The following is a 21,304-nucleotide window of genomic DNA, read 5'->3' as shown; positions in this document are numbered from 1 at the left end:
GAGCCTCCCCTCATCGGGCGCCCTGCTCCGCGGGAAGCCTGCTTCTCCCTCTGCCACTCCTCCGGTTTGTGTTCCCTCTCTCACTGTGTGTGTCTCTCTCGGTTAAATAAATAAATAAATAAATAAATAAATAAATAAATAAATAAAAATCTTTTTTAAAAAGCTGAGTAACAGATGAACTGGGACTCATTAAACTATTCTCTGTTTCTCCTCACGTGGTTAAGTTATTAAGCTTCAAACTCACCCTTCTAGACTCTACCTTCGATTAGGGGGATGGGATGCGACCATGCACATTTCTGCTTGGCCAGCCGCTTCCTGCTAGACTCTGCCTATAGGGGGCGATAGAGGGAGACGGCAAGGCGGGAGGAGGACGTAGCAACTTCAACTCCTTTCTGTTCTTCCTTGTTCCCTCCTGTCAGCTTCCTGCTGCTGTCAGCATTCCCCCAGAACATTTCTTCACCGCCGCCCCAGCAGCGCCTTTCGTCGTCTACAGCTGAATCCGGTCTGCCGTTTTCCAGGATTCACAGAACCAGACTCATCGCACCCCCATCAGCAACGCCAGCATGAGGTGAGTAGCTCCCCTCTCCTCAGGGGTCTGGGTCCCAGTTCCGCGGAGCCCTTCCTCCAAGCGTCTAAGTTGTAACAATTCCCTTCTCTCCCCTTTGTACCCCAGCCCCGGGGCTGGTGCCGGCTTCCTGCTCTGACTTTCCTTACGCTACCGTAGAGTTCGCGTTTTACCACAGGAGTTAGCTCCTTGACTTTATGCCTAGTTAACGTTTGTTTGTTTGTTTGCTTGTTTGTTTCGTTTTTTAAATAGTAAATCCTGTCTGTTCAAATAACTAATGCGCCTTCTACCTCCTGACTGGTCCCTGATTAGAGGTACGCGGACTGCCGCCCGTCAGTGCTTGAGGGCTGCGTTCGGGGGCTCATTCCCCAGCATTTCGGGTCCGCCACTTGGGTAGCAACGCCAGCTTCAGTCGCTGAGCGGGTTCCAGGGGCAAGAGAAAGTCCTCGGGCGAAGTAAAGTTGCGCCAGTGTGCACGAAAGTGATAAAGAAGGTGGGGGCGGCTCGACAATTTTGCTACACAGCCAGATGCCCTTTATAAAACATTAATTTCTAATTACGGAAGCGTTAATTGTCCTTGAAGGACAGTTCTGAAGAAAAAGCTGAAGTCCTCTCAGTCACCAGCCCCGGTTCTGATTCCCTTCTCTTCCCTCCTACCCAGAGGCAGCCAGTGTTACCGGTTATCGTTTACACGTGCTTTTCTACATATATATGCTTATTAAAACATATAGGGCATTATGCGTAGGGTTAATTTTTTTTTTTGCACAGTATAAGTATCTTTTTGCAGTTTGCTTTATTCACTAAACAATTTGTCTAGGATGTCATTCCATATGATAAATGACGCATAGACCCACCTCATTCGTTTCTTTCTTTTTAAGATTTTTATTTATTTATTTGAGAGAGGGGGAGGGGCAGAGGGAGAAGCAGACTCCCCGCTGAGCAGGGAGCTGGACGCAGGGCTCGATCCAAGGATCCTGAGATCCTGACCTGAGCCGAAGTCAGATGCTTAAGGTCAGAGCCACCCGGGCGCCCCCCCATCTCATTCTTTTCACCTGCTGCCTAATATTCCTTATTAGGAGCATATGCCATTGTTTATTTCCCTGTTGCCCTATGTTCAGTCTTACCCACGTTCTATGATTAATGTTCATGTCCCTGCATCTTTGTACCTGTTTAGGAGTGTGTCTCTAGAGTGGAGACAGAGTAGAAGAAATGCTGGGTCAGAGAGAATGCATATTTACAACTTGCATTAGATGTTAAAAATATGTCCTCCAAAAGGTAGTTGCAGTTTACAGGCTGTGACACTGATTGGTAATAAGAAATATAAATTTGGCCTCCCTTTGCTTTTTGGCGTAGCGCTCCTGAAACCCTTGGAATTTCCTAAGTGATGAGAGCAACAAAGGTGTCTTTTGTTATGTTAATGAGTGACATTTGGGCTGCACCTAAGGCTGGGGGCTGGTTGCTAGGGGAACCAAGTATGAATAGAGGGTTGGAACTTTCAGTCCCACCCCCTGACCTCCCGGGAGGGGAGAGGGGCTGGAGGTTGAATCAATCACCAATGGCCAATGATTAAATCAATCATGACTATGTAATGAAGCCTCCATAAAACCCCAAAGGACGGGGTTCACAGAGCCTCCAGGTAGTCCAGCACGTGGAGTTTCAGGCATAGTGGCAGACGGGGAGAGGGCTTGGAAGCTCCTTGTCCTTTCCCCATACCTTGTGTGCATCTTTTCCATCTGGCTGTTCCTGGGTTGTATCCTTTTATAATAAACCGGTGATCTAGTAAGTAAGATGTTTCTCCGAGTTCTGTCAGCCGCTCTAGCAAATTAATCGAAACCAAGGAGATGGTCGTTGGAACCTCCAATCTATAGCTGGTCAGTCAGAAGCACGGGTAACAGCCTGGGCTTGGGACTGGTATCTGAAGTGGATGTAGGGTGGCCGGGGGGGGGGGGGGCAGGGAAACAGTCTTGTAGGACTGAACTCTTAACCTGGGCAGTCCGATGCTGTCTCCAGGTAGGTGGTATCAGAATTGAGTTGAATTCTTGGACTTACTGCTGATGAATTGCTTGGTATTGTGTGGAAAGCCCTTCCCCCAACTTTGGATTTGGGTTCAGGAACCCAAAAGAGTTGGTGGTCAGTGAGTTGGGATTTGCTAGACCATCCCTGGCTCACAGAAACATGTGGTTTGAGAAGAGAAAGGATGAAGGGAGGTAAGGTGGGGATGAACCTGTTGATTCGTGGGTGTCCATCTGGTCACCCAAGGAATGGAGCAGCAACTGTGCTGCGTTCAGTTACTAAACATGGACCCAACTCCCGGGCAGTTGGAATAAGAAAGTGCATACTAATGAGAAAAAGGCGAAATATTCAATCCCTTGGTCATTGTTATCTGTAATAGCTAAACTAAAAGGCAACGCTCATTTGGACTTTGATGCTAGTCCAAACTCCTATTTCAGTGAGTCTGAGCTTTGGCCATTAGCCTCAAAGCCGCCCCCCAAGGTAAAAGTCACTGTGGGGGAAGGGCAAAGCCAAGAAACTTTTGAAACTAGGGGGCTATAGTGTGAAAGAGTTGTTTTCATTATTGTCTGTCAGTATCCTCAGCTGCCCAGGAAGCTTCACTGACCGGATTTGGGGGGAGTAACTGATTGGGGCCGGTGTCTTTGGTCTGAATGCTGCTGGGTGGGAGAGCGTGTTTGGGTTGATGCAGGACCCACAGATCACTGTGGAACAGTCGCAGATGGCTGTTACGTGATCCAGACATTCCCGGGGAACAGCCAGGCTGGTGGACTGGGTAAAAGCCACCCTAAGCCTTGTTAATCCTTAGAAAGGGGACTGTTCTTAACTCTCATGAATGCCAAGTGGAACACCCTGATGAAGCAGCTGATATGCTTCCTAGGCAAGGCATCTGGGACTGGCTTTATGACGACTGATACTAACCCGCCCTATATGCCCATTACCCAGGTCGTGGTAAATGCTGTGGTTGAGGGGGTCCCTTTCACAGGGGCGCCCCATGTAACCTCATTGTTGCAAAACCAAAAAACAGCTCGGGAAGCCTCACCGAATATGCTGTCTCAGCTTCTCAGGGGTCTTACAGATGCTAATAGAAACCTTAGGTTAATTAACAAGCCAATGGGGAAAGTCAAAGGATGCCTCCGAACTAGGTGGAAACTTTTGAAGTTATTAAGAAATAGGATGAATAAAGTGAATATTGATAGGAGCGAAACAAAGAGGAAACAGAACAGCCAGGTGGAAGTTTTTAGATGGTTAGTAAGAAATGGGTGAACTGTTTTTTTTGTTTGTTTGCTTAGCATATATAAATTGCATAACTTTTTAAAAAAAGAAATAGGATGAATAGAACAGACATTGAGGGGGTTAAGACAAAGGTTTTAATACAGCACTATGGTTGGTGGGGCCAAGTGGACCCCTGTTGCTCCCCCAGCATTAAAGGGCCCCAAACAATTCTGCTTTATTTACCCCTGTTTGGAGGAATTTTACAAGCCAGAAGGCAAAAATAACAATGAAGTACCTGACCAGCAACTGCTTGGGCGAGCAATTAGGCAGATTAATCAAGATAAAGATTGACAAAAGGGCCAGGGTCCCTTGGCTTGACCCCCTCACTGGGGACCCAAAACCTTTATAGCGCAAGAGTAGGTAAAATGGTCAGAGAAGTTTCCTGGACTCCTTCATACGGGAGTCCTATGAACTATGGTACCAAAACCCATTGGCGAAGACCTGACTCCTGCCAGTTAGATTGACAGAATGTAAAAACATCAGGTTGATAGGATTGTGAAAGTTGGAATGTTGAAGCTGATACTCTCTAAAGGAATCATGTTAACTTTACCTGAATGTTTTAACGGGGATGGATATTGAAAGTGGCTGAGGAACACTTCCCTTATCCTATATAACCTGTTGATGAAGTCCTAACGGAGGTTACAGCTACGGACGTGAGTTGATGGAATCGTGGTCAAAGTTTGTAGGAGAATTTGTATGTTTGAGTCGACTTTATGGGAAGGGGTTGGGTTTCTTTTACCTGATGGTTAAAAGGCAAAATATTAGGCATGGATAAGGGATGGACATTGTATCTGATGGGAATACTTCCCTTACCTAGTATTGTAACGGAAGGCATGTGCACCTGCCCTTCAAGCAATAAATACTAAGAGGACGTGCTAAATGGGAACCAGTAAGACGCCTGAGCCCGCGCAGTGGAGGGTGGCAGCTGGAATGCTGGTAGAGACCAATTCTCGGCAATAGCGCTTTGTAGAGTGTAGACTGGGGCTTATGGCAAGAGCTTGTGAGCGCCTCCCAGTGATCACTACTGGGACTTGGGGGAAGAGAATTTTGAAGGGCATTTACTACCTTGCTGGGGGATATTAATTGAAGCTGAAGGATGTAACATGATCTTGAAACCTGAAATACCCATGATGTCTAGGATGATGTTGGAGGAACACCTTAACGGGGATGGAAGTGCCTGGGGAATGCGAGGAGGAGCTTCCTCAGGAGCAGGGAGCCCCTTTTCCCCTAGGACTGACTCTGGAACTGTGTGAGGAGCCTGCTGGATTCTCTCGTCACTTATCACTTAGTCAGTGCCCTATAAACAGCTCTCGACTGATGGACAAAGAGCTGCTTGATTTGTGGACAGAAGTTCCACGGGGGGGGATGGTGGTGGTGGGTAGAATGGACAACATCTTGCTTGGAAGGCCTCCATTCTGATTGAAAAAGGTAAAAACCCATCAGCTCAGTGGTCTGAATTGCATGCTGTTTTGCTAGCAGTGATGGAAGAATTGAACCGTGATAAAAAGCCTGTATGTTTGATTTTTTACCGACTAATGGGCAGTGGCCAGTAGCCTGGGCTTCTGGTCAGCAGGAGGGCGGTAGAAACGTGACCTATTAAAGGGATGCCCACGCAGGGCGTAGCCCTATGGAAATTTGAAGCGTGCATTAAGGTAGGGACATCTCAGTGCCCATCAGAACTCCCTTCCAGGTTTGGAAGGTGGTTGGAACAAACCAGCAGATCTCCCCCTCTGGTCCCTTGAGGTGGCCGCCTGGGTCCATGAGAGGAGTGGACACTGAGGGGGTCTGCAGCAAGGCAGAGACTGGCTAGTTCCAGACCTGTTCCTCTGGCACCTTCGGAGGCACAAGAATTGTTTGTTAGCAAAGGAGATGGAGACTGCAGATGGCTGTGTGGCAGATTCCCTGGTGGGAAGGGCCTGAACATAGCTGGCAAGTGAGACCGATGCTGGCAGCCCCTGGGGGCTACAAATGGGTCCTGACAGCAGGAGTCACCAACTCTAGAGTGGCTTTGCTTAGCCGGTGGGAGGGGCAGAAGCTCCAGTGCTGGGAAAAAACCAGAGCTAAGGATCCGGCGCTGCTTTGGACAGCCCATCGCGGTTTCTTCAGACCAAGGAATCTGCTTTAGAGCTGATAATGTCTAGCGCTGGACAGGGATATCCTCCTAAGAGGACTAGTTTGACAGAGTGGATGGGGCTATTAAACAGTGGTTGTCTACCAGTGGGGGCGGGGGGTCAGGGCGGGCAAGGGGTAGAGAAACACATGAAGGGAGCTGGCTTACAGGCCTTCACGAGTGTGAAGCCTCGAACATGAGGAGACAACACAAGTGTCCCCACTGGATAGATTCCTCTGTTTTTCTGGTGGATCGGGGTGAAGAGGGGGTGTGGAAGGTGCTAGTATTCTTTCTTTTCCACATTGCCTCAACTCCCCCCCCCCCTTACTTGATGCAGTGGTCACAGGGCCCAGGACTACAAGGGCTGGATTCCTAAGCAAGAAACTGCAACTGTGTGTTTTTAACCTTTGTGTCAGAATTCCTAAGGGCCTGCACCCCTTCTGGTGAAATTGGGGCTAACTACGAATTCAGCTGTATTGCCTGGTGGTAAAGATAGCCCACTAGTCTCCACTAGTGGGTAACCTTACCTTATCTAACTAGAACTGGACTGAGGGGGAGGGACTTGCTCGACTAGTTGTGCTGCCTGCAATCTACCACCAGCACAGTGGCCAAACCTAATGTTCCTTCCAGAGATGGGAAGGTCTGGATATAAATGGAGGGAAAGAAGAATAGTAACTGAGGGGTAAGGGGCTGAGTACGTGGGTTATATAAGGGGGGAAATCCAGTATTACATTGACATCTCCGAAGAGGCTCAGAGCAGGAGATGCTATTACTTCTTAGTTTGAGTATACCAGATGCCTGAGAGGGTGAAGCCATATGCTGCTGGGACCGCTCTTGTTTTTGGAACCTGACAGGATCGAATGGAACCCTGCAAACCAGAGTGGCCAGCCCCCTGGGAGGAGGACTGCTCCTCTTCCATATGATGCTGGACTGGATAGCTATTAATGACTGAATGAGTTGTTTTTTTTTTTTTTTTAACTTTTATGATTGTTTTGCTATTAGGGGTCTGTGTTTGAAGACCAGGGTGGACTGTGATACTGTGGTTTATAATAAGCAATATATTTGGTTTTGGTTCCGTTTCTGGCACCGAACTCCTGAAACCTTCGGAATTTCCTCAGGGTCGAGAGCCTAAAGGTATCTTTTGTTATGTTCATGAGTGACTTGGACTGTACCTAAGGAAGGGGCTGGTTGCCTTGGGAACCAACCTTATGGTTAGAAGGTTGGAAATTTCAGTCTCCAGCGGGGGAGGGGGGGTATTGAATCAATCACCTTTGGCCATTGATTTAAACTGAAAGGACGGGGTTCAGAGAGCTTCTGGGTTGGTGAGCACGCGGAGATGTGGGGAGAGTGGTGCTCCTGGACAGGGCAAGGAAGCCTCTCATCCTTTCCCCAGACGTCCCCCTATGCATCTCTTCCATCTGGCTGTTCCTGAATTATATCTTTTTTTATAATAAACCAATCATTTCTGTAAAATGTTTCTCTGAGTTCTGTGAGCCACTCTAGCAAATGAATTGAACCCAAGGAGTAGGTCGTTGGAACCTAGCCAGTCAGTCAGAAGGACAGGTCAGTGTAGACTTGCAGCTGGTGTTTGAATTGAGTTACCAAGGAGGGAGTCATTGGAACCTCCTATCTATCTCTAGCCAGTTGGTCAGAAGCACAAGTAACAACCTACGTTTGTGACTGGTGTCTGAGGTGAGGTGTGTGTGGGGGGGGCAGTCTTGTGGGACTGCATCCTTAACCTGTAGAATCTGATATTCTTTCCAGGTAGATAGTGGCAGAATGAGTTGAATTCTCAGGCACCTTGTTAGTGTCTGCGAATTGTTCCTTAGTGTGGGGAGCCCTGCCCCCCACACATTGGAAATTGTGTTTCGGAATACCTCGAAGACAGGCGGACTAGCAGGGTGCCAATGCTCTTACTACAGGACGCAGCATAGCCGCCTTATCCTACATTTCCCATCTGGCACTGCTCCGGGCTCCTTTAGCAGAAGATAACACGGGTGAGAGAGCTGTTCACCCCAACCACACGACAACGCAGCAGCACCCTACTCCCTAAGGGGCCACCGAGGTGGAAGTACTGTCATCAAGCTGGAGGTACCAGTACCTTCCAGGAGTCTTCAGAGTGGCTGCAGCGTCTGGTATCCAGTTGAGAGTCGAGTCTCATGGAGACTATTGAATGGGCCTTGTTCCCAAGCACACGTGACAACCCCCAGCGCCTCCTGGAAATAATTAGGTGCACTTTGTTGGGGTTCTGAGGTCCTTGCATGAGCAGGTGGCGTAGCAGATAGGTTATACCTAGCTTTTGTTTTATGCAACCGACACTGGACCTGGTGCCTGTGGGAGTGGGAGCTACAGGGAGAAAGCTACATAGTCTGTTTCAGTTGTTTTTGGTGTACCTAGGGCTGGGATCCAGTGATGTCCTTTGTAAATATCTGAAATCTGCAAATATGAACTATTTTGTAGATAACTGAAAAGAAACTTTTCAGGGATAGGAAGGAACCAGCAAGGCCAAGGATCTGAGGTGGGAATGTGCTTTATCATGTTCAGGGATTGATAGGGAGGCTGGTTGGTACGGAGAGCGAGAGGGGGGCAAGAAGGAAGGGATGTGAGAGAGAGAATGATGGGGACTGGAGACTCCCTCCGCTTTCCCAGATCGCTTCCTGTGCAAAGGTTCTGTTAAACCTCGTAGCTTTTTCAGGCCAGGTCTTGATTTCTTGGGTGATTCAGTTCCCTCAAAACCTCAGTAGTCCTCTGATCTTTTTGTTTTAGACCTTGCCCACGTTCTCTTCCTGGACGTGGTTGTGGCGTCTACTTTATGTATTTGTCTCCTTGTTCCTGCATTGCTCCCTTTTGAAATTAACGGTGGCTCCCTCGATGCCATCTCAAACAGCAGGCTTAGATGAGAAGGGCACCACCACCTTCAGTCTGATTTTCGCTTTAGGGCGGAGCCCCCATTTAACTCAGGAGTCTTACCAGCCTTTGTGTCAGGTGCTCAGGCGGTCCCACAGGGTCACACTGAACATGAGGAACCAAATGACAGACCATCAGAGTGGTCAGTCACTGCTGTGCAGAAGCCGGTTCTCATACAGCTAAGCAGTTTTATAGAAAGCCATGGAAGCTGGCAGCGGGATCCTAGCAGGGAAGCTAGAAAGAGCTGCCTTCCCCCAAACCAGGGAGATGGATAAGAAACAGCCTTGTGGCAGTCTCCCATAAGATAGGGGCAGAGAAGCAACTTTGTAGCAGCTCCCTGTCCCTAACTCCCTTTGTTCCAGGAGGAATCACAGAGGATTCTGCCATGCGTTGGGTCGGACTGCAGATCCCTTGTTTGTGTGGCCTACATGGAACTATGCAAGGTCACAGGACATCATGAGGGAGCTGTTCTCCTACACCTTTGTTACACAGAGCCCTTTTCAGTCTTATCTTATTATGTGGGATGCAGAAGCAGTCAGCTTTTCTTTCTTTCTCTCTTTCTTTCTTTCTTTGAAAGATAGAACAGGGGGAAGGGCAGAGGGAAAAAGAGAGAATCTCAAGTAGACTCCATGCCCATTGGGGAGCTGGACGTGGGGCTCCATCTCACTACCCTGAGATCGCGACCGGAGTAGAAACCAAGAGTCAGAGACTCAAGAGCCACCCAGGCTCTCCAGCAGTCAGCTTTTCTAATCTTGTATCCCCAAATTTCTTATTTCATTTCTGCAACTTAACCAGCCCGTTCTTGCCTGAGCTTTTGTCTTCCGTGTAATACCTTGCTAACTGTAGCCAGTAACCGTCAGTACACACTACTAACATTGCTTTCTGGCCTCCTTTCTGAAAGCTGTAGGCTCAGGAGGCACTTAGTGCGACTTTTATTACAGGTAACATTTGCTGTTTAACAAGACAAAACTCTCCATCTTTCTATCCTGCAATATCATTTCCCTCCTTGTCCACTGGTTCAAACAACAAAAATTTCTCTATTGCTCTTCTTATCATACCGGGTGGGTGAACAGGTCATTGGTACAGCCCTTTGAAACCCAGGCTGACTGAGGCTTTGCTTTCTTCAACACGTGGCTACCAAGGTCATCCTTGGAGTAAGGTTTGGAGCCATCTGCCATCTCTTTTACAGCAAGCTGCAGGGGGAGAAAAGCATACATTAGTGTGCTTGCGAGGTTTACATGGACAGGCTGGAAATGGTAAATGAAATTTGTTCTCGCAGTCCATGTGGTCACACCTAACTGCAAGGGAGGCTGGGAAATGTGTGCCAGGAAGGAGAGGAAAGCATGGAGTAGGTGAGCAGCTAGCAGTCTCTGCCACAGGGTGCTGTGGACTAGCTGTGTTGGTAGTGTGGGTGGTGAGAAGTGGCTGAATTCTGGATTTATACAGAAGGTAGAGACCTCAGGGGCGCCTGGGTGGCTCAGTTGGTTGAGCGTCTGCCTTCAGCTCAGGTCAGGATCCAAGGGTCCTGGGATTGAGCCCCACATCGGGCTCCCTCCTCAGCAGAGAGTCAGCTTCTGCCTCTCCCTCTGCCTGCTACTACTCCCCCTGCTTGTGCACACATGCTCTCTCTCTCTGTCAAATAAATAAAAACAAAACATAAAAAAAAAAAAAGGAAAGTAGAGACCTCAGAATTTGTTGATGCTAAGGTTTTGGGCCTGAAAAGTTGGAAGAATAGAGCTGCTGTATGCCAAGATGGAAAGGCTATCGAGAACTCAGTTTTAGACATGTGATTTTTGACGTATCCATGTGGAGACATTAAGTAGGAAGTTGGAGATGCAGGTTTATGTTTCAGAGGAGTGGTCAGGACTGAATAGATAAATGTGGAGGGGCTTGCTACATATATGGTATTTAAAGCTATTAAACAGCACTAACTACAAAACTATTACAATAATACTGAATTTCTTTCATTCTACAAAGTACTTTTTTTTTACATCTTAAGATCTTTGGAATCGGAATGCGTCTTACAACACTAAATATAGTCTTCAATTATTATGATTGACAGTGTTTTCTTTGTTAGTATCATTTAAAATAATGATGTGTCTTGCAACTGATGGCACCCCAGGTTCAATGAAACCGTAATAATAAGAGTAAAAACGATAGTGCTATCGAGCACTTACTAGTGTGCGTCAGACACCGTGCCAAGCCACTTCCATGATTATCTTCACATGTAGTTACAGGAATGTTAAGCACTCAGATGCTGGGACATGACTGCATGGATCTGAATTCTGGCTCTAAGTTTACAGACCATATGATCTTGGCCAAGTGCTTACTCTGTGCCCTAGTTTCCTCATCTCTAAAATGGGATGATAATAGTAGCTAACTTATAGGTTTATTATGAGGATTAAAGGAATTAATACACGTGTAGTTCTTAGAACAGTGTTTAATACAATAACTGCTAAATTGTTCACATTATTAACAAAATTAACATTGTTAAAACTGTGGAAAATATATGTATATATGTAAAAATTCATCAAGCACGAAACCTTGCCGTTTACAATGACATGGTTGGACTAGAGGGTATTATGCTAAGCAGAATAAATCAGTCAGAGAAAGACAAATACTGTATGATTTCATTCGTATGTGGAATTTAAGAAACAAAACAAACGAGCAAAGGGAAAAAGAGAGGCAAACCAAGAAACAGACTCTTAACTATAGAGAACACACTGATGGGTACCAGAAGGGAGGGGTGTGGGAGATGGGTGACATAGGTGATGGGGATTAAGGAGGGCACTTGTGATGAGCACTGGGTGTTGTATAGAATTGCTGAGTCACTATATTGTGCACTGAAACTAATAACACTGTATGTTAACTAACTGGAATTTAAAGAAAAACTTGAACAATGTTTCAAGAAAAAATAAAAATTCATCAAGCTATACTCTTAAATGCATTTTACCCACATTACTGTATGTATTTTATACCTCAGTAAAAGAAGAAAACAAACCAAAACAGTTTGGAGAAAAAGAGATCATCTGTCTTGTAAACAAGAAAAAAAAAGTTATGTGTGGAATGATAGTCATTGAAGTATTTTTGTCTGAAATTAATATTGTTGCTCCAGCTTTCTTTCCATTAGTGTCAGCCCAGTACATCTTTTTTTTTTTTTTTTTAAGTATTTTATTTATTTATTTGACAGAAAGAGACAGCGAGAGAGGGAACACAAGCAAGGGGAGTGGGAGAGGAAGAAGCAGGCTTCCCGCCAAGCAGGGAGCCCGAGGCGGGTCTGGATCCCAGGACCCTGGGATCATGACCTCAGCCGAAGGCAGACACTTAAACTGCGGAGCCACCCAGGGGCCCCAGCCCTGTACATCTTTTATGGTCCCTTTACTTTTAATTTATTTGTGTCTTTCTTTTTAAAGTGGTTTTCTTGGGGCACCTGGGTGGCTCAGTCAGTTAAGTGTCCCAACTCTTGATCTCGGCCCAGGTCTTGATCTCAGGGTCGTGGGTCCAAGCCCTGCCTTGGGCTCCATGCTGGGTGTGGAAGCTACTTTTAAAAAAAAAAAAAAAAAGGTGGGTTTCTTATAGACAGCAAATAGTTGGGTCTTGTTTTTTTAATCCACTCTGACAGTTTCTTTACTTGGCGTATTTAAACCATTGATGTGTACTGATCTAGTTGGATTAATACTTCCATATTTGTTCCTGTTTTCCATTCATTGCCCTCATTCTTTGGTTTTTGTTTTTTGCCTTCCACCCTTTTTCTACTTTTTTTTTTTAATGTGGTAAATCGACATACTATATTATTCTCAGGTGTACAACGTGATTTGCTATTTGTATATATTGTGAAATGATCACAATGAATCCAGCCAACATGTTGCTATATATAGTTCATTTTTTTCTTGTGATGAGAACTTTTAAGATTACTCTCTTAGCAACCTTCAAATATCCAATATAGTATCGTTAACTATAGTCTCCATGCTGTAAACTATGTCCCTATGACTTACTTATTTTATAACTGGAAGTTTATACCTTTTGACACCCTTCACCCATTTTGTCCAGCCCCTTCACTCCCCAGCCTCCCAACAATCACCAATCTCTTCTATCTATGGGCTTGTTTTTTTGTTTGTTTGTTTTTTAAGATTCCACATGTAAGTGAGATCATATGATATTAATCTTTTTCTGTCTGACTTGTTTCACTTACGCCCTTGAGGTCCATCCATGATGTTGTCACAAAATGGCAAGAATTCATTTTTAAAAAAATTTTTATTTATCTATTTGAGAAAGAGAGCGCAGGGGAGGAGGGGCAGAGGGAGAGGGAGAGAGAATCTCAAGGAGACTCCACACCCAGCACAGAGCCCAACGTGGCCATGCTCCATGTTACAACCCTGAGATCACGACCTGAGCTGAAACCAAGAGTTGGACACTTAACCAGCTGCACCACCCAGGTACCCCAAGGACTGGCTATTTAAATTATGCTGCATCCACCCAGTGGAATACTATGTAATCAAAAAGGTCAGCTCTAGATGTCCCGATTTGGAAAGATTTGCAAGATTTTTTAAAATAGATTTTATTTATTTATTTTAGAGAGAGAGAGAGTGGGGGGCAGAGCAGAGGGAGAGGGACAAGCAGACTCGGCACTGAGTGCCAAGCTTGACGCCAGGCTTGATCTCATGACCCCGAGATCATGATCTGAGCCGAAACCAGGAGTCGGCCACTCAACCAACTGAGCCGCCCACGTGCCCCATTTGCAAGATATTTTAAGTGACAAAATGCAAGGTACAGAAAATAAATAGCATGGGGGCGCCTGGGTGGCACAGCGGTTAAGCGTCTGCCTTTGGCTCAGGGCGTGATCCCGGCGTTCTGGGATCGAGCCCCACATCAGGCTCCTCCTCTATGAGCCTGCTTCTTCCTCTCCCACTCCCCCTGCTTGTGTTCCCTCTCTCGCTGGCTGTCTCTATCTCTGTCGAATAAATAAATAAAATCTTTAAAAAAAAAAAAATAAATAGCATGAATGAGTGTTCTTTGAAGTGAATAAATGTTTGTTTTTAAAAAGGATGTGTATCCATATCTAGTATTCTTCAAAATAAGTAAAGGAAATATAATTTTGAAAGGTTAGTGGAAAATCTACCAAAATTATAGCAATCACATTTTAGCATTATAGGGGTTGTTTTTATTTTTCTCAATTTTCCAAACTTTCTAAATTTGGTTATATTATTTCTATAAGTTTTTTTTTTAAAGGTTTTATTTATTCATTTGACAGAGATAGAGACAGCCAGTGAGAGAGGGAACACAAGCAGGGGGAGTGGGAGAGGAAGAAGCAGGCTCCCAGCGGAGGAGCCTGATGTGGGGCTCGATCCCAGGACACTGGGATCACGCCCGAGCCGAAGGCAGACGCTTAACGACTGAGCCACCCAGGCGCCCCTATTTCTATAAGTTTTTAAAGGAGGATTCGTATGAAAAAATCTGGAAGGTAATACACAAAAATGATAGTGGTCATTGGTTTTGGTAATGGAAGTAAGGAAAATTTCTCCCATTTGCCAGACATTTTGTAATGTTATATCACATATACAATAATTTTTTTTGTTTGTGACACATATGCAGATTTTATTTTGTTTAAGCATCTGATGTCCATGTTAGGCTTGGATCAGGCTGGTTATACCACCTGTTACACTAGCATTCCTAGCACACATTGAAAAGCTATTATAAATCACTATTTTGATATACAGTGCCATGTTTGTTGAAGGACTTGATAAAGCAGAAAAGACTGACTGATTTGGAAACAATGCAGTTTTTCTCTAGTCCTTGAGCTAACGGAGTGAACAATGCAGCCACAAACAGTAGCACATTCTGTAAACAGCTACTTGAGTCTGCAAACCCAAGAACAGAGCAGGAGCAGTGATGTTCTCTGCATTACCTAGATCAACCCAAGAAGAAGCAAGAAGTCTTGAAATGAGCCCAAAAATAAAAAGAAGGGAGAAATTGATGCTACGTAGTTGACAAATCATTGTTTGCATTCCCCCCCAAATTTTTTTTTAATCTAAAAGAGGCAAAACACGTACCTAAGAACCAAGAAAGAATAGCTGTTTCTGGCAGTCAAAAATGCAATGCTTAGGAGACAAAGATAAATGAAAACAAAAAACTGGAGACCTTACCAAATTTGGTTGAAAGAAAGCCTCTTTGTGTTTTTGAAAAGTTTGAATTGCAGAGTATATTTAGAGAAATAGCACTTTATTACATCTTCTATGTATAAAGTAATTATATGTATTAGAATATATACAGGGGCGCCTGGGTGGCTCAGTTGGTTAAGCATCTGACTTGAGATTTCCGCTCAGGTCATGATCTCGTGGGTCGTGGGATGGAGCCCTGTGTTGGGCTCCCTGCTCAGTGAATGACCAACATATTTCTCATATCTTTAGTCTTCATCCAAGGTTCCTGGCTCATAGCTAGCCCCCCAAATCCTTGGAATTTCCTGAGCAGTAAGTGTAGTGGGAGCATCTTTTGTCATAATATTTGGCCTTTCGTTCACAGTTCCTGAAACTTTATGGCTTCAGAACCATAAAGTGAAATGGGTGTCTTCTTATTTATAACAAGCCCCTTTTCTATCACAACTGGGTATGTGTTAATGAGGTGACTTCTGGAAAGCATCTAAGGATGGAGCTGGTTGCCAGGAGAACCGACCATGTGATTGGAGGGTTAGAACATTCAGTTATCCCCCCCTCCCCCCACCAATCTCCAGGGAGCAGAGATGGACTAGAGATTGAATAGATCACCAGTAGTCATTGATTAAGTTAATCAATCCCATCTGTATAATGAATCCTCCATAAAAACCCCAAAGGGAGAGGCTTCAGAGAGCTTCCAGGCTGGTGAGCAAATGGAGATATGGGAGGATGGCACACTTGGATAGGGCTTGGAATCTCCGTGCCTCTTATCCATACCTGTCCCTATGCATCTCTTCATCTGGCTGTTCTTGAGTTATTTGCCCTTTTATAGTAAGTCAGTAATGTAGTAAGTAAAATGTTTCTCTGAGTTCTGTGAATCGCTCTAGCAAATTAATCAAACCCATGGCTGGTGCCGTGGGAACCTTTGATTTATAGCCATTTGGACAGAAGCACCGGTGACATCCTGGATTTGCCGTTGACATCTGAAGTGGGGTGAGTGGACAGTCTTGTAGGACTGAGCCCTTAATCTGTAACCCAGGGTGGGTGTCATTGGAACCTCCAATCTATAGCTGGTTTGTCAGAAGCACAGGTAACAACCTGGAATTGTGATTGCCATCTGAAATGAAGGGCACTTTTGGTGGGACTGATCCCTTAACCTGTGGAATGTGATGCTATCTGTGGGTGGATCGTGTCAGAATTAAGTTGAATTGTAGGACACCCAGCTGGTGTCAGAATCGTTAATTGGTCACATGGGGGAAAACCACCTCCCTCCCACACACATGTTGAAACTGGTGATCAGAACCTTGGAGCTTAATAGTGATTACTTTTTTTTGGCATAAGCAATAATACTTCCAAATTAGAGTGGACTTCAAAGAAACTCTAGCAAAAGGAAAGATTGGTTGAAAATGTATGTTATTACAAAATTTCCAGGCTGGCTAAGAAGAAATAGGGAGGGTGTACTAAGGCAGAAAGCAAGATGGAGCTGAGGTTTTAACCAGGCTGCAGCCATGTGGAGAGAATGTAGTAAGAATTTGACTTGGTGTTTGAATTACCAGATGGTTGGTCTGGGTGACTGCAGTGCGATTTTGATTGTAAAAGTGGTTGAGAAAATCAGGTTGACTTTGCAGGTTCACATTTAAGTCATGAGGCTTATATTTTAGCTAGATAAGACCTGGAACATTTGGAATCTTCTGGACAGACACACAGACAGAGCTGAGCTATACCACTGTTAAGGAGCTCTGAGTTTAGTAGAACTAGCAGTGGGCCATGAGTGAGGCATAGTCAGCGGCCCCAAGTCATGCTGAGGCTATTTGCTTATGCCATGAACGTAATAGGAAGATCCAGGCTTCAAGGACGCATAGTTGTCATTCTCCGACTGGGAAAATGTATATTTCTTAAGGCTAGACGATATAATTCAGACTGGTAGTAAAGATAAAAAGATCAGATTATTCTGTCCCATGGTGGTTTATATAAAATATGTAAAACAGAACCCTTCAAATTTTAAATGAAACCCAGGAGATTCTAAAACTCTAGAATAAAAGGAGTGAAATAATCCCCTGGGGTCTGCATACAGGTCCTTGGCTGGAAATAGGTAAGTTTTAGAGAGAGTCTCCCACAGCAGGATAGGCAGACTACTTTTTTTTTTTTTTATAAGATCTATTTATCCATTTATTTTTTTGAGAGACCGCGCGTATATGCATGAGTTGGTGGGGGGGGCAGAGGAAGAGAGAGAATCTCAAGCTGACTCCCGCTGAGTGCAACATGGGGCTGGATTTCACCACGCTGAGATCATGACCTGCCTGAAAACAAGAGTCAGTCTCTTGTTTTGTCAGTCTCTTGTCAGTCACTGAGCCACCCAGGCGCCCCTTACCATATTTTTATATGAAAGTAAGTCCGTGTGGACTTTCTTCATTCCATTCAAATCACAAAGCCTTCTTTAGAAGACATATTACCAGTTTTATATTAGCTTGGCCATTAACCCAGAAGACATTTTCACAAGTATGAAGCATTTAATCCCTTGTCTGTAGAATTTGGGAATGTGTGGCCCTGAAAGTATTAACTGATATCAATTTATCCAAGTCTGTCTGTTCTTTTTTTGTTCTAATTGAAGTACAGTTGATATACAGTGTTTTATTAGTTTCAGGTGTACCACACAGTGATTGGACAACTCTGTAGATTTGCTGTGCTCACCACAAGGGTAGCTATTATCTATCACCATACAATGCTATTACAATACCTTTGGCTGTATTCCCTATGCTGTATCTTTCATCCCATACTTTGTACTTTTTCATTCCATAATGGGAAGCCTGGACCTCCCACTCCCCTTCACCTCTTTTTGCCCACCCTCAAGCCCCTCCCCTCTGGCAACCACCAGTTTGTTCTCCATATTTATGGGTCTCTTTCTGCTTTGTTTTGGTTTTTATTTTTATTTTTTATTTATTTTTTTAAAAAGATTTTATTTATTTATTTGACAGAGAGACAGCCAGCAAGAGAGGGAACACAAGCAGGGGGAATGGGAGAGGAAGGAGCAGGCGCCCAGCAGGGAGCCTGGTGTGGGGCTCGATCCCGGGACCCTGGGATCACGCCCTGAGCCGAGGGCAGACGCTTAATGACTGAGCCACCCAGGCGCCCCTGTTATGGTTTTTAGATTCCACATATAAGTGAAATCCTATGGTATTTGTCTTTCTCTGACTTATTTCACGTTGTGTCTGTTCCTTAAGATAAGTGTCCTAGTAAACAATGAGTATACTTATTAAGCATTTCTGCTTGGACAAATAAGAGTGCAGTGGGAAATTTTGTGAGGAAATGTAATATGATAAGGCTTTGCTCTACCAGGATAGAACCAGGAAGTAAAAAATTACAGTTTTAAAGCTAAAGGAGGACAGGTGTTAGAAACGAGAAACCAAGGGGTCCCTGGATGGCTCAGTCAGTTAAGAGTGGGACTCTTAATTTCTGCTCAGGTCTTGACCTCAGGGTCTTGGGATTGAACCGCACATGGGGCTTCCCACTCAGTGGGGACTTTGCTTGGAATTCTCTCCCTCCTCTGTCGTCCCCTCCCCTCGCCTCATGCAGGGGCAAATTCTGTCTCTCTCTCAAATAAATCTTTTTTAAAAAAGAGCGAGAAACCAAAATGAAGGAAATGAGGAGGAGGGTCTGGACTATGTGGTCTTTAAGGAGCTTGCACTATGGCATTGAATCTATTCTTCTAACTTCAAACTGTTGATTGCCTAGCCCATTCACTGAGTGGAAGGTGTTGAAAGTGGGTAGTCCCGTAGGCCATACCCACCCTGGGAGCCAAGGTGCGCATGGTAGATTCACAGAACATAGGAAGGAGTGAGTTGCTGGTGAGTTCTACTTGATAGACTAAGTCCTCCTAGAACTGCTGATGGGAGTGTCATTTATAGGCTAAACCATATGAAAGTGAATTTTTTCCCACTTCTTAAAGATTGTGGTAAAATATATGTAACATAAAAGTAATCATTTTAACCATTTTTAAGTGTACCGTTCCTTGGCTTTGGGTACATAGACAGTGTTGTGCAGCCATCAACATTTGTCACTTCCAGAACTTTTTCATCATCCCAAACAGAAACACCTTACCGATTAAATAATTACTCCCTATTCCTCCTCCCCGAGCCCCTAGTAATTCTGCTTGCTGTCCGTGAATTAGTCTGTTTTAGGTACCTTATGATACCTTATACCTCATACAATATGTGACGTTTTGTGTCTGGCTTCTTTTATTTAGTATAATGTTTTCAAGGTCCATTCATGTTGTTGGAATTTCGTTCCTTTTGAAGTCTGAATAATATTCCATTGTGCGTATATACTACATCTTGTTTTTCCACTCATCTATTGATGAGCATTTCGATTGTTTCCACATTTTGGCTATTGTGAATAGTGCTGCCGTGAACAAGAATGGACAAGTATCTGAGTCCCTGCTTTCAGTTCTTGTGGGTATATACTTAGGAGTGGAATTGCTGGTCCATAGGATGATTTTATGTTTAGGTTGTGGGGAACTGCCAAACTGTGTTCTATAGCAGCTGCCCCATTTTACATTCCCACCAGTGGGACACAAGTGTTTCAATTTCTCCCTATCCTTGCCAGCACTTTGTATTTTCCTTTTTAAAAAAATTATAGCCATCCTAATGGGTGTGAAGTGGTATCTCATTGTGGTTTTGATTTGCATTTCCTTCAGGTGATGTTCAGCATCTTTTCATGTGCTTATTGCAAAAAACCTGCTGGGATTTTGATAGGGATTGGGTTGACTCTGAAGATCAATTTGGGGGTATTGCTATCTTAACAAAATTAAGTCTTCTAATCCTTGAACATGGGCTGTTTTTCAATTTATTTTGGTCATCTTTAATTTCTTTTAATGATGTTTTGTAGTTTTCATCGTACAAATCTTGCACTTTTGTTAAGTTCTTTTAATTCATTCATTACTATTCTATTCTTTTTGATGTAATGATATAATAGAAGTATTTTCTTAACTTCATTTTCTGATTGTTTATTGCTAGTATATAACAATATAATTGATCTTTTTATTATCGATCTTCTATCCTGCAAACTTTGTTAAACTCATTTATTAGCTCTAATAGTTTTCTATAGTGGCTTTCCCAGGAGTTTCTATATATAAGATCATGTCATCTGCAAATAGAGGCTAGGGGTGGTTTAATTGTTCATTTCTTACCTGTGTGCCTTTTAGTTCTTTTTCTTGCTGTGGTTTGAACCACAAGTACAATGTCGAATAGAATTGGTGAGAGTGGACATCCTTGTTAAAGGTGCACTTTTGATAGGGTTACGAGACCGGTGTTCAAGACTTCCCAATCCTTTCTGGTGATCATGGGCAAATCACTATATCCTTTCTGTTTATTTATCCAAAATTAGTGATAGCAATATATGTTCTGGCTAGCTCACAGGGTTCTGAGGATTAAGTAAAATCATGTGGTTAACGTACAATGTACACAGATGGTGGTGTCTGCTCTTCAGGGGCTCATAAGCTAATGGAGAAGAAAAGCCATTCATGGAAATAATTATAAAAACAAGGTAAAATGTGCTATGAATTATTAGGGCTATGAATTTTTTCTTGGACACCTTGTTAGATAATTTTTGGGGAGAAAACATGAGTCTAGTAATGTATAGAGAAGTGATTTTAAAATTTAAGATACCAGTAATGTGCTGTCATCCTCAATTAGTTTGGATTCCATTTTAGCCACTCTGTTAAAAATTAACATAATTATAGCATAACTAAATCTAACTCTGTTCCCTACAAAATATACTAATCCTACTTTACAAGCGTTTGCTACAATTTTGCATTTAGTGTCCGAAAGCATTTTTAAGTCAAAAGGAAATCTGGTAAATTAGGAACCGCGTTTCGTTTCTCTTCATTTGGGCATCGAAAGTAGACTGTATAGAATTGATCGAAGCACACCATTTATTTGAAATTAGCCTGATAACCTTCACTTTGGAATATAAACACGTAGAAAATAGACCATGACGTACATGGCGGATGTCGTGGGTTCTTAAGGCCTTTCTCGATTCTAACACTGAATTGTATTGATGATTTGGCAAAAGAGACTGATCTTGCTGTTCGGTACTGTTTTGTCACTATGCCTTCCGTGACACTTTATAATTTTTTCTTCGATGTTCTAAGGGCTCCTATGGTCAAAGGTGGTCGGTCACAGTCAGTAAGGTTGTGAGGAAACCCAAGAGCTTTCAGGTACTGATGCTGCAGGATCATGTGAATGAGTTTCTCAGAGCACTTGCTTCACGGGGGGGGGGGGGGGGGCCCCC

The 21,304-nt window shown here is 44.0% G+C and overlaps 1 protein-coding gene across 1 annotated transcript in view; it reads left to right on the top strand.

Annotated features, from left to right (window-relative positions):
* The first annotated feature begins 422 nt into the window (after positions 1–422).
* USP9X (ubiquitin specific peptidase 9 X-linked) overlaps positions 423–21,304 on the top strand; it is a 165,401-nt gene continuing 144,519 nt past the window's right edge. The window contains exon 1 of the mRNA XM_040632858.1: positions 423–568. The gene's annotated coding sequence lies outside the window, so the exon portion shown is untranslated. The remainder of the gene's footprint in view (positions 569–21,304) is intronic.

This window comes from Ursus maritimus (assembly GCF_017311325.1).
Source record: "Ursus maritimus isolate PB19 chromosome X unlocalized genomic scaffold, ASM1731132v1 scaffold_X1, whole genome shotgun sequence".
NCBI classification, from domain to species: domain Eukaryota; kingdom Metazoa; phylum Chordata; class Mammalia; order Carnivora; family Ursidae; genus Ursus; species Ursus maritimus.
This window is presented reverse-complemented; position numbering and strand designations above follow the sequence as displayed.